We start from the raw sequence: 12,864 nt of genomic DNA, 5'->3' as shown, positions 1-12,864 counted from the left end.
AACACTAAAGATACTATGCTCTTCATTTCATATCAAAATATACATACTAGAATAGACATAGTAATAGTTTAATATTTATATAAGTGGCATCCACATCTTATAGGTAAATAAGGGTAACAAATCTGACATCAGGCTTTATTCACTTCTAACTCAGCTTCAACACTGGGTCATCAAAGTACCATTGTTTGTTGATCATTCTCAATTTTAATTTGAAAAGTTGAGTAAGTGGACAAATGAGTGAATGGTTCAAGAGTGGTAAATAAAGTATGTCAAGTCAGATCCCAAAAGAAATATTCTATTGCCTACAAATCATTTCATTCAATGTTCAAAATTATGTTATTGATGGTACTATAACCCTATTCAAAACTGTGTTTCAATTGAATTCAATATTATAAAATTACAAGAGGCCAGTAGGTTCTTCACAAATCACATATTTATAGTGTGCATCCTGTTTTCACCTCCCAGAAATCAATACTATGTATATGACATTTTGCTTTTGGTATAACCTTCATTATATTTCTATTGCACTTAAAAAAAAATCTTATTTCTTTCCCTGCCCAATAAGATATCCCTTTGTAACAAAGATTTAAAAAAAAAATTCAAAGCAATTCAGCAAAGCCAGAACATTAACCATGTCTAACAGCATATTCGATATTCCATACTTTACTCTCTCCAGGCAGGAGATGGATTTTCTCAACTTGCCTCTGGGTCTTTGTAAGGCTGGCTATTATAATTATATAGTGTTCAGTTTTATTTTATCATTCTTTTCACTTATATTTTTGTAGTCATTTTACATAATGGTTTCCTGGTCCTGCTTACACTTAACTCTGCATTAGCTTTGATAAGTCTTCCCTTGAATCTCTGAATTTTTCTTATTCACCATTTCTTTAAACAACTAATATTCCATTGTGTTCCTGTGCCACAATTTGTTTAATTCTTCCTCAATAGTTAAGTATCTACTCTGTTTCCAGATCTTTGCTACTACAAAAAGTGCTGCTACAACCCATGGCTTGGAATTGTCTCCATCATACTGCATCTACTTCAGAATGTTTTGCTGTCTTCCTATACATTTACCAGATTTATGTGAGGTCAAATATTCATTCTTAAAGTATTAGAGTGTATTTTATTTTATTTTATAAAGGAAGACAAAGTAAACAAGACTTAAAGAAATTAAAAATAAGGTCTCCAAGTAACTAGGAAGACTAGATAGAGCAGTGGCGTCAAACACAAATAGGAACCAGGGGCCAATTTTAATTCATATATAAAGATTCTTTCAGGTCATTTATTAAATTAGTTTTAAAATATAATATTATCTGTGTTTTACTGTATCTTTATTATTCTGTCAAATATTTCCTGAATACGTTTTAATCTGGTTCACCCTCAGGAGTGTTGTGGGTCACCTCCAGTGCAGATATATTTTTAAGCATACTACTTAGAAGGACAGCTGAAATCTGTTCAAATATTAGTTTTATGATAGAGAAGAAAGAGCAAGAAAAAAAGGCAAGAAATCTAGGTTCCAGTACGAGCTTGATTCTGTGACCTTGGACAAATCAGCTAACCCCCTAACCTCCTTTTAATTTCATCAACCTTTAAAATAAGGGGACTGAACCAGAACCTAGGACCTCTTGTAGCTCTATAATTTTTTTTTTTTGCTTTTTGGAGGGGGGAAGGCAGGACAATTGTGGTTAAGTGACTTGCCCAAGGTCACATGGCCAGTTTTGTGTTAAGTGTCTGAGGCCGGATTTGAACTCAGGTCCTCCTGACTCCAGGGCTGGTGCTCTATTTACTGTGCCACCTAGCCACCCTATAGCTCTGTAATTCAAGGAAAGGAATTTAAATGAGCTTAGATCTTTCCCAGCTAAGTATCATTTCCATTAGCATCTTATTAAGCTATACTTGCTAGCAAAGTTAAAATGTAATTTTAACATAAAAGTACTTCTATCCTTAAATATTTTTTTCATTTTCATAGTTATAACTTTCTTGATCTATTTAAATGTATCCTACATTTATATCTTCCTTCAATGTGAAAGAATTCATTGCTAATAGTCTTCCTATGATTTAGTACAGAGGTATCATACACTGCTACCACAGTGAAGTGTAGAGGAACCAGCTTAAAATGTGTTTGGAAAAAATAAAATAACAAAATAAAATTACAATAAAACATAGGTAATGTTAATATGTGGGTTTTTTTAAGTCAATATGTGACCTGCAAAGACTCCTAAGTATGGTGTAGGGGCCCGTGTTTCTATTTCAGTTTGAAATCAGTGATTTGGCACACTGTCAAACTTGTAAATGATATGTAAGTGCTAGGATTCTCCCATTACATCAATCAAATTATGTGTATCATCATATAAACCATGATAGGATGACAAGCTGGGGTGGAAAGTGGGAAAGTAGATCCTATTATAATAGAATATTGTCTATTACAATGTCAATTGCTCTTTCCACTATATCATCTTCAGTACTGAGATGTGTTTGTGAAACTTAAAATGCAAAAAGTAAGCATGAAAAGGGTTCTTTTCTCCATTTAAATACAGGTGAAAGCAGGAGGTAAAAGACATCCATTCCACTTACTGATCTAAACTGCCATTGATCAGGGGTCCAGGCAAAGAAAATAAGTTCCTTATGATACTGCATAAAAACAAGTAAATTTGTTCAGATGATACATAAATTCAGCCTTTATATGCGTGCTCTTTGTGATCACAACAACGTCCCTTCTTTTGTAACATATGATCTTTCTTTGCCCCCTGTGACATTACAATATCCAATATCATGTTCACTTTTAACAATTACTATGTCCAAAACAGGTTAGGATGACTACAAAGAGTGCCAACAATTTACAGAATCTTTCGTGTTTTCCAAACCCTAAACTGTAATTCCAAGTTGCTCTGGTTCTATCTTATTTGTGCCATGATTTATATATGAAAGACTGAGGTATTTGTAATAATAATGCATTACAGATTCATATATCACATAAAATCAATGAGCCTAGGATTACTACCAAAAAGAAAAAGAAATCCAATGAAGAATATAAATATAATCATTTTCCTCCAATATGCTTGAATCATACTAACTCTCAAAATACCTGGAAAAGCTAGGTAGACATGGAAGAGCCACCATCTACCCTTGACAAGTTAGACAAGGTCCACTTCAGGGTTTCTGTACTCTACTAACAGCCATCTAAGCTATTCAACCACACCAATTTAGGTCTTTATGCAGATATTCAGAACTAATGTGGTCCTAAGAAATTGTTATAGAGCATAAAATACAAAGGTAATTGGAATGAAGGAAGTCTCCACAATCCCCAATGGAGACGTATACTCCCAGTTGCCCAGTTTGATTATAGATCTGCACTCATTAAAATGCCTTCGTTGTTCTTAGGATCTACCTCACAATCCTAGAAAGTATTGCAGGCTATATGTACATGAGGCCCTCCAGAGACTTCACTATTTACCATATTTGAGGAGGAAAGTAAAAGGATTTGAACTGTAATAGAAAACAATTTGCTGGTCACAATTTCAGGTCAGGTTTGGTCTTTGTCAAGAATTCAATTTCTTCCTCTCCTACCAAATTTGCAAACTTCCTGTGTAGCTACTACAATAACATGGAGGGGAGGAAAGGTTGCTTATTACCACTTCAACTTCCAGAATAATTCCAGAATATTCTCAGTACAGGCAGAGAAACCTATCTGGGTTTTTGTTTTGTTTTGTTTTTACTATAAAGGTCAGTAAGTGAAATGTCAAAAAGTCAGTCGCAGAATTTCTAAAGTTATCCAACTATGCCTAGTTAAATTATATTATTCTAAATATACAGTCTGGCCAAATAGGGAAATCAATCTCCCCCACCTAGGTTATAGTATTAGAAGCTCTCTTTTGTAGCATGTTTTAAAATTTGTAAAGCACTTCCCTCACAACAGACCTGTGAAATAGAGAAGTACACAGATTTTATCACCATTCTACATATGAAAGACCAAGACCCTCAGAGGTGGTAACCTTATCATCATTATGTAGCAAATAGCTGAGGAAAGATTCAAAACCAGGTCTCCTAACTCCTTTGAATGTTTTTTCCATTCCATTGTAAAAATTTTACAGATATCTCTACTTGTTGTACAGTCAGACTTCTTTACCAATTGTACATTGTATGAGCCAAGGTGGCAGCTAGATGGCTCAGTGACTAGAGTGCTAGGCCTGGAGTCAGGAAGACCTGAGTTCAAACCCACCTCAGACACTTACTAATTATGTGACCTTGGGCAACTCAATTAACCTCTGTTTGCCTAAGTGTCTGCTGGGTGGCTCAGGGGATAGAACACTAGGTCTGGAATCTGGAAGACCTGAGTTCAAATTTGACCTTAGGTACTTATTAGCTGTGACACCCTGGGCAAGTCATGTAACCTCTGTTTTCCTTAATCTACTAGAGAAGGAAATTGTAAACCACTCCAGTATCTTTTCTGAGAAAACCTCATGGTACATGGATCACAAAGAGTTGGACACAACCGAACAACACAAGCCAAGGTGATACCACAGTCTTCCTTATGGGTTATCTTTGCCATATGGTTAGCGTTTTGAGTCCTAGCTATATGAAGATTGGTTCAATGAACTTGAAATGTTTATTCTAGACAAACAAAAAGACTCTAGGTGGGACAGTATAACTGTCTTCAAGACCCTCAAAGACTGTGATATGGAAGAAGTGACTTGTTCTTTTTTTGCCCCAGAGAACACAGGGGCAATTAGAAGCAATAGTTGAAAGTTGCAAAGAAACACATTTAGGTTAGACATAAAGAAAATCTTCCTAACAATCAAAGGTGTCTAAAAGTGAAATGGGCTGTCTCAGGAGCTACTGGGTTCTTTTATAGGAGAGATCTCTAAACAAAGGCTGAATGTCCGATCATTGCTGGATGTGCTGTAGTAGAGATTCTTTCCAGGTGTTACACTAACTAGCCAATGAGGTCCCTTCCAACTCTGAAATTCTGGTTGTCTTATCTTTTTTTCATGACATCATGACTCTCTGATCTCTTGAAGAAAGACTAACCTTTTTGTTCTACAATAGGCTAGAGGAGACAGGAAAGGCTCCATCACAAAGGCAGCATTTGAATTTGCTGTTCATTAGAGTATGGGGAAGCAGAGACACACAGGGAAGCTGTGGCCATGTTTGGGAACTTGGAGAAAATACCACTACAATATTTTTAAATTGCTAGACTGAATTTTAAAAGAAAGTTTTTCTAAACTAGCAAACTGTATATGCACCTTCACTACAACTGTCAAAACAAATCTTTGAAACTGGTTGTCCCAACTTTTTTTTTATCCTAGACTAAAAAACGAAAAGGCAATGGGAAAAGGAAAGAAAAAGAGATTATGCTAGAAATGACCGTGCAAAGAATGTTGATGTCAGAGTCCCAGCTGGACAGAGTATACACAGAGATGTCAGGACAATTACCACAAATCCCTTTCCTTAAGGGGCTTGTAATGGAATGTCATAATGGGAGAAGAACAAACAATAAGAGCAAATTCCAACCTAAATTTGACCTACCCAGTGCCTTAACACTGTTAGCATGCCTAATTAACTACTTTATACCCTCTGTGCTCAAATATTTTGAATCTACACAGTGCAATATACTTTATCTCCTTTTATGTTGTACATAATTCATTCTGGTAAGAGCATAAATATCCCCATGCTAGTCACATACACACACACACACACACACACACACACACACACACACAAATACTAAGATGACAATCTTCCCAAGAAGGTAAGCTAAGAGCTACCTTAAAATAAAAAAGGTCATTTGTATCATCTTCTCTTGAGCATCTGAACAATTCAAAGAAGTCAAATAACTTTCAGCTATGCAAACAGCTGAGCCCCCAAAAAAAGCAGTCCTTCATAAATATTTCTAAAGGGAAGCAATTCTACATATCAGAGTTGTCAAACTCAATGTCCAAGGTTCAAAACAACAGTCAATTCATCTGAATATGCATTTCATTGTGATTTATCTGTTATTGAGTAAGAAAACATGACCCAATCACCAGAAATAGTGAGAGAAACATGACTCTTTTTGCATCACCAAGTAGAAAAAAGATAAGTAAAATAAAATCCATGCTATATTTTATTTCAAACATCTTCATCATTCCCACCACATAGCATATGTGTGGTAATTTAATTCACCAGGATGGTATGGTGCAAAGAGTATAGTTTTGACATAAGAAAACCCTAATTCTATTACCTGTACGACCTATCACTTTGGGCCTTAGTTTGCTCAGTTGTAAATCAAAGGAGTTAGACAAGATGACCTCTTCTGTACCTTCAAACTTTAAATCTATAAATCCTGGAGACTGAGTGGTCATGGTGACCTGCCTCCACGGATCTCAACCTAATAAGCTACATTATACACATGCAAATAAGATCACCAACAAACAGATTAAAAAAGCTTAAAAGTATGACACTTGATTACAAAGCATACCATTTTTTTTGGAGGGGGGAAAGCAAGGCAATTGGGGTTGACTTGCCCAAGGTCACACAGCTAGTTAAGTGTCAAATATCTGAGGCCACATTTGAACTCAGGTCCTCCTGACTCCAGGGCTGATGCTCTATTGACTAGGCCACCTAGCTGCCCCCAGGTATACCATTTTAAAGATTCAGATTATCTCTAAATTATCCTGTATGTGCTTTGTTTGTACATAATTGGGTGCATATGGTCCTCTCATACTAGATTGTGAGCCCCTCAAGGGCAGGGATGGGGTTTGCCTTTCATCTCTAGTTCTTACCACAGTGCCTGAACATCATAGGTACTTAATAAATGTTTGTTTACTTGACTTTTAAGACATTAAAATATTGTATTTTTAGGCTAGCAAACACACACAAACTTGTAAAAAAGAAATCATAGAATATCCCTAGTAAGTTGCTCATTTCTGTAGTCACCATGCTCTCCAACTTTTGCCCCACTTAAATCTTAGTGGAAACACTCAAAGGAAGGAGATAATCATTCCCCTTTCAACTGCCAAGACCTCTGAGTGGTCAGAGTTTGGAAACTCAGGACTGATTAGTTATTTCAAGACCCATAGAATTTAAAATTATAATGACAAGGAAACCACAGGACTGAAGCACCATTTAGTTTCTTTCCCCCTGAGCTTTTGAGTTTTAAGAGTTCTAAAATAAGAAGGAAAAAAGTTTTCAAGTTGACAATCCAATTTCCAGGGTGGAGTCTTGCCACACTACATACTAATCACAGAGGTTAACAGAACCAGAGAGAACAGCACATCCCACAAAAGCAACATTTCAGATGCTCCTCTTTGATCATTCTTAACCAAACATAATTTGGGCCTTTCCTCATTTTTATTTTTGCTTTACTGTGACCATCTTCTATGAATCCATAGCCTTAGAAAACAATGCCCTAATAGGTTGAATTTGCAAATCCTATTGATGGTAATTGTGGAGCTTCTTGTTCAGATTCTATTTTAATACACTCCCTCAGAAACAGCTTTCTAGTTAGAATAATTCTATGACCACATAAGTTTAAAAAAATAACATCCTTAACAGTTGGACCAAAAATAAAATCTCAAGTTAATTTTTTTCAGAATCGATTTATTCCTTCTGTAGCAGGTGTACTTCTGACAGCCCTATGTAGTTATCAAAAAGCCACCAGGGAATTTAGTTTGTATAAAGAAAGGAATGAAGCCCAAAGGTCTAGGCTTTCTTCTCCTCTTTGAAAGGAGAATTTATTTCTACTTTGTACACAAGTAGTGACACTGCAATACTCTCAGATTTCATTATTTCCCTCTGCCTAGTTTTTTTTTATTTTAAAACTTTCTTACTTTACCCAAGGGTTGCTTTTCCAAAACACATCCATTAAATGCTTCTGTCATGGTTTGACTCAAACATAAAAGAAAGGTTAGTCAAGCAGTGATTGTATAAGATGACAAGATGAATCTGTAACCTTAGAAATGACTTAAGTTAAAGATGGTGTCCAAGAAAAAGAACACCTTGTCTCCTTTGATAGGCACTGAGAGCTAAGAAATATAGAGTCCTCAAGGTCAGAAACCATGTCTTAGTCATTTTTTCAATTTCCCAAAAGTTTGTAACATAGTGCCTTTTACATGGAACAGGCTTTCAATGAGTGTATACTGAATGAATGTTGGTGTTGGGAAATTCCTCTCTTAACCTCTTGCAACTTTAATGTTCTCATGTGTAAAGCAGTAATCAGGTAGAGGGAAGAGAAGTTAATGACCTCTAAGTTGTTTCTAGCTCTATGTCTATGATGCTACTATATAGGCAAGCTTTGTCACCAACTTGCTGTAGGGTGAAGCAGTCACTTCTCTAACCTGCATCTACTAATCTGTCAAATAAAGAGGTTAGGTTAGAAAATCTGAGGTCCCATTTCAGCTTCAACATTCAGAGATTCTATAAACCATTTAAACTGCAATAATAAATGAGTCCTTAAAAAAAAGTCCCTCTACCTTGGAGAAAATATGTACATTTTATTACTAGAATAAATTGACATTAAATACTAAGAAATACTAAATGCAATTTAATATAATTATTCATATCATGTGTAACATATAATTGTATGTAATTTAATATGATGAACATAATTTAATATTATAATGATTACTAAATAAATCGATAATAAAAAATTCAAATTGACATTAAAAAAGGAAGACAATGTGTTATGTCTTTTTGACCAAAATCGATCATCTGATTATGCCTCAAAGAAGAAAGACCTTCCAAGATTCACACAGAAACACAAAAGTAATGATACTGCTACCTCCAAATGAAATGATATTCAGAAATAATAATTATTATAGCTTATAGAGTTTTGATCTTACTTTATACAATAAATTTTATATATAATAGCTTTAAGATTGATAAAGGGGTTTATATGATTATTTTCTTTCTGATCATTAAAACAAACTAAGAGGCAAGTAAAGCAAATAGCCTCATTTTAGAGGTAAGTCTGCAAGTCAATAAACATTTGTTAAGCACCTCCTATGTGACAGGCACTGTACTAAGAACTGAGGACACAAAAGGAAGCAAAGGACAGTACCTTCCCTCAAGGAGCTTACAATCTAATGATAAGGAAATAGAGGCAGACAAAAGGGCTAAGTGGTAAAGTCAGAATTCAAAACACATTACTTTTTACTTCAATGTCCACTATGCTACACTGCTATTTTTATATATGAATTTGAATCAATTAAGCACTTAGTTCTAACACCTACTTGGTACCTACAACACAGACTATTCTATTTTATTCTGTCTAGTAAATAACTCTGTTATTATGGGCTCTGAATAGGGAATATTTATAGTATTAGTGTTTTAGTAATGAATTCATTTTTAAAATAGATCAGAACATTAGGGAATGAGTTTCTTTTAATTCCACAGTGATGGGACCAATATTTACAAGGATTCACACCTCCTCCATCCCAAATGGAGAAAGTTAGATTTTCCCTGAAAGGTGACAAAGCCCAAATTTAGTTGGAGGGGAAAAGGTGAGGAAAGACACAAGGTATGCATCTATTAGTCTAGCTTCCTGGTAGCCTCTGGTTGTGTTGAAGTGGTTTCCTGGTTATCCAGGGGCATAAAAGGCACCATGGGAGTAAGCACACCCTGCCATATGGGGACCATCTGTTCAGTAAGGTATGGTGACTCAAATGGTCTTCTAATATCTAGACTAACCCATATTGGGTTGGAGGGAAGGGAGAACTATGGTACATACTGAACCTATAACACCCACTTATTAAAATAAGCCAACTAAATAAGCATGGTCAAAAATCTCTAGTGATTTTGAACTAACTTCTAATAAAAGGAAGAAAACTATCTACCCCATTAAAATTAAAGAATGCCATTTCTTGGTGCTATTGTGAGATGCAGATGTGAAGAGGGATATGAAATTCATGGAGGGAGGTTAATTTTATCCCTGTGAAAAATGATTAAATGTTACAGATGATCCAAAGGTGAGGGGGACAATTAGTTGAAAAGACAGAAATATGCTTATATGAAAAGGAAATGGATTAGTGCTAGAACACAAAAACCTTGATAGAAGTTAAAACAGCTCTTTTTTGTCCTTTCCTCTCTTTCAATCCTTGTTTGGAAAGCTTGTCAAACAAGTCAGTAGAGAGAAATCCTTTAGGAAAAGAGCAAAGAGCTCACACACCTAAGAGTCATGTATGGAAACTAGATAACTTTTATGGCAACACTGATTCATAAATAAAGCTCACAATGTTACAATATCATTTCAGCAAATATAGCCTGCTTTTCATCCAAGTAGCCTAGCTAAGGAAAGAGAGGCTTATTACTCGAAGGCTAACCACTAATGATTAATTTATAGTTCATGTCAATTCATGAAAAAGATAGAAATATAAACTGGTTCAATTTTGTGTGGTCCTCTTTTATGCTTCTGTAGTAACTGTAGCAGAATGCTGCCCAAAAAAAAAAAAAAAGTAAGGCAGAGGGTGCTAGGAATCACACTGGTTTTTACACCATCTCCAAGACTATTGCGGCTTTGTCCATACAGATATTCTCAATAAAAATGAAACTAGGAGAAATAAATTAGTAGAACTAAGTAGGACAGCTCACAGGTTCTCATGTGAATGAAGGAGAATAAAATAATTATCAGTCAGCTTAATCCTGAAACTCTAGGAAACAAAAAATACTGTGTCCGAGGACATTTATTTGTTTTATCTGACTATAGATTGCTCATGAAGAACATAAACACAGTACTCTAAAGATAATTCCCACTTATGCACCAACTATTTTTTTTTGCTTTGGAGGAATAGAGAAATTCTATGAAGAACTTGAAGCTAACATCCAAATTAAATTAACACGTACGTGATCCTTATAGATTTTGATGTGAAGGTGGGCACAGGAAGATAGTAGGAAAATGTTGGAAAATATAGTTGAAACTATGTTCTATATCATGAATACATTTTTCATGGGGGAAAATGAATTTAGTAAACATCTCTCTCTTACTTTCCTTTTTCTCACAATGCACACATGCACAACTACACACAAACACTCCTTAAAGAATTTATAGTCTAGGGGAAGTTTTACATACTTACATACATACATATACACATATATACATATATGCAAAACAGAAACAAAGTGACTGGGTAGGTAGTAGGGCATCATTATAGACACATAAGACTACAAGTTAGTCATGTGATGAGAATAAGATCAGAGAGCCTGCAAGGTATACTGGTATCCACCAAAAAAAAAAAAAAAGTTAAAAGAGACAACGAAATTCTTCCTAATATAGACATGGACAAGAACTACACACAATACAGTAGAAAAGAATGCTAGAGACTTAGTCAGAATTTGACTGGATTTGCAAATCCTTGGCTCTGCCAATTACTACCTGCATGAACTTAGACAAATCACTTAAGCCTCTAATCTTCATTTTCCCCATCTGTAAAAAGAGAATGTTGAATTAGATGACCTCCAAAGTCACTTCTAGTTCTATATTTATGATCCCAAGTCAAATATCAACTCAATGGTGCCACTGGAAGTAGTCTCAACACCAACAAAATCATAGGATTAGCAAAGTAACTATTTCAGATTGAAACTTTTAGGTGCTAGAGGAGTCAGTTTACTTATTTGAAAATTTTTTTGTGATTAAAGTCACACAAATGTGGTCAAAGTATGCACATTTCATGAGTTACTATTTTCCACGGAAAGGGTAGCTATGAGTAACAACTAGAAAAGGATCCCTACCCACAATTGTCCTTCTAGAATTAAAGATAAGAAAGATCTCTTCTTCTAACATAATTACAGACTTTCTACTATTGATATGTCAAAGCACAATACTCCTAAAGTAAAACCAAGTGGACAAAGAAGTTCAAAGACAATTTTTTCCTCTATAGGGTACAATGAGTCAGTAGGTATTCAGGAAGAAAAATCTACAGGAAGAAAATGTAAATAGGTCAGACAATGTGATCATATGGTCCCCCACTGGGGATGGACAGCAGGTGCAACTAATCAGCCAAAGTACATTAGTAGGTTTGCCTATGCTGTCTTCCAGCAGGGGAAACAAGGTTTAAATTGGTAATCATTAAATCATGCTTGCCAATTTCCAAGCACTATTCCTAACACATAGATATGCTTCAGTGAGGTTTATAGAGGCTGGAGAAGGAAGTCCCAGAAAAAATTTCTTATATAGAATGAATGTCTTACACACATGCCCACAGCATACATAAAAGACATGGAATAGTAGGAGTAGAAATTCCAAAGTGATGATTTTCTCTAAGTTGAATAGCTGCCCTATATCATATCTCAGGATTGATATTCCTGGCCTTTAAAGCTTTCCTATGGCCAATATCAAGAGGACATCATTACATTTGGCATAGTTTCACAGTTCTTCCCTTCTAGTAGAGGAAAGTCATCTGGTATATGGAAGAAAAGACTGATTAAGGATGGTACTAGGGGACATACAAGGGGCCAATGATAATTAAATTTTTCAAGCATGGAAAAAAAGTAACAATAGTCACACACAATTACAATGCAAAGCAATTTTGCCCATCTCATATATCCTACCCTGTGTCTTTTTTGCAAGATTACTTTATGTAGTACAAGACAAAAGGTATGGGGGCAGCTAGGTGGCACAGTGAATAGAGCACCAGCCCTGGAGTCAGGATAACCTGAGTTCAAATCCAGCCTCTGGCACTTAACTAGCCATGTGACTTTGGGCAAATCACTTAATCCCAACCACCCTCCAAAACACAAAGAGAGAGAGGAGAGAGAGAGAGAGAGAGGAGGGGGAGAGAGGGAGAGAGAGAGAGAGAGAGAGAGAGAGAGAGAGAGAGAGAGAGAGACAGAGACAGAGAGACAGAGAGAGAGAGAGAGAGAGACAGAGACAGAGAGACAGAGACAGAGAGA

At 35.6% G+C, this 12,864-nt stretch overlaps 1 protein-coding gene across 4 annotated transcripts in view; it reads right to left on the bottom strand.

Moving 5' to 3' along the window:
* Positions 1-12,864, bottom strand: part of NHSL1 (NHS like 1) — a 294,193-nt gene that overhangs the window by 141,392 nt on the left and 139,937 nt on the right. The window lies entirely within an intron of this gene.

Source organism: Petaurus breviceps, unplaced genomic scaffold, assembly GCF_028583685.1.
Source record: "Petaurus breviceps papuanus isolate PSGF00001 unplaced genomic scaffold, PetGlider_PUasm1.0 90977, whole genome shotgun sequence".
NCBI lineage: Eukaryota > Metazoa > Chordata > Mammalia > Diprotodontia > Petauridae > Petaurus > Petaurus breviceps.
The sequence above is the reverse complement of the archived record's forward strand: the minus strand, read 5'-3'. Positions and strand labels throughout refer to the sequence as shown.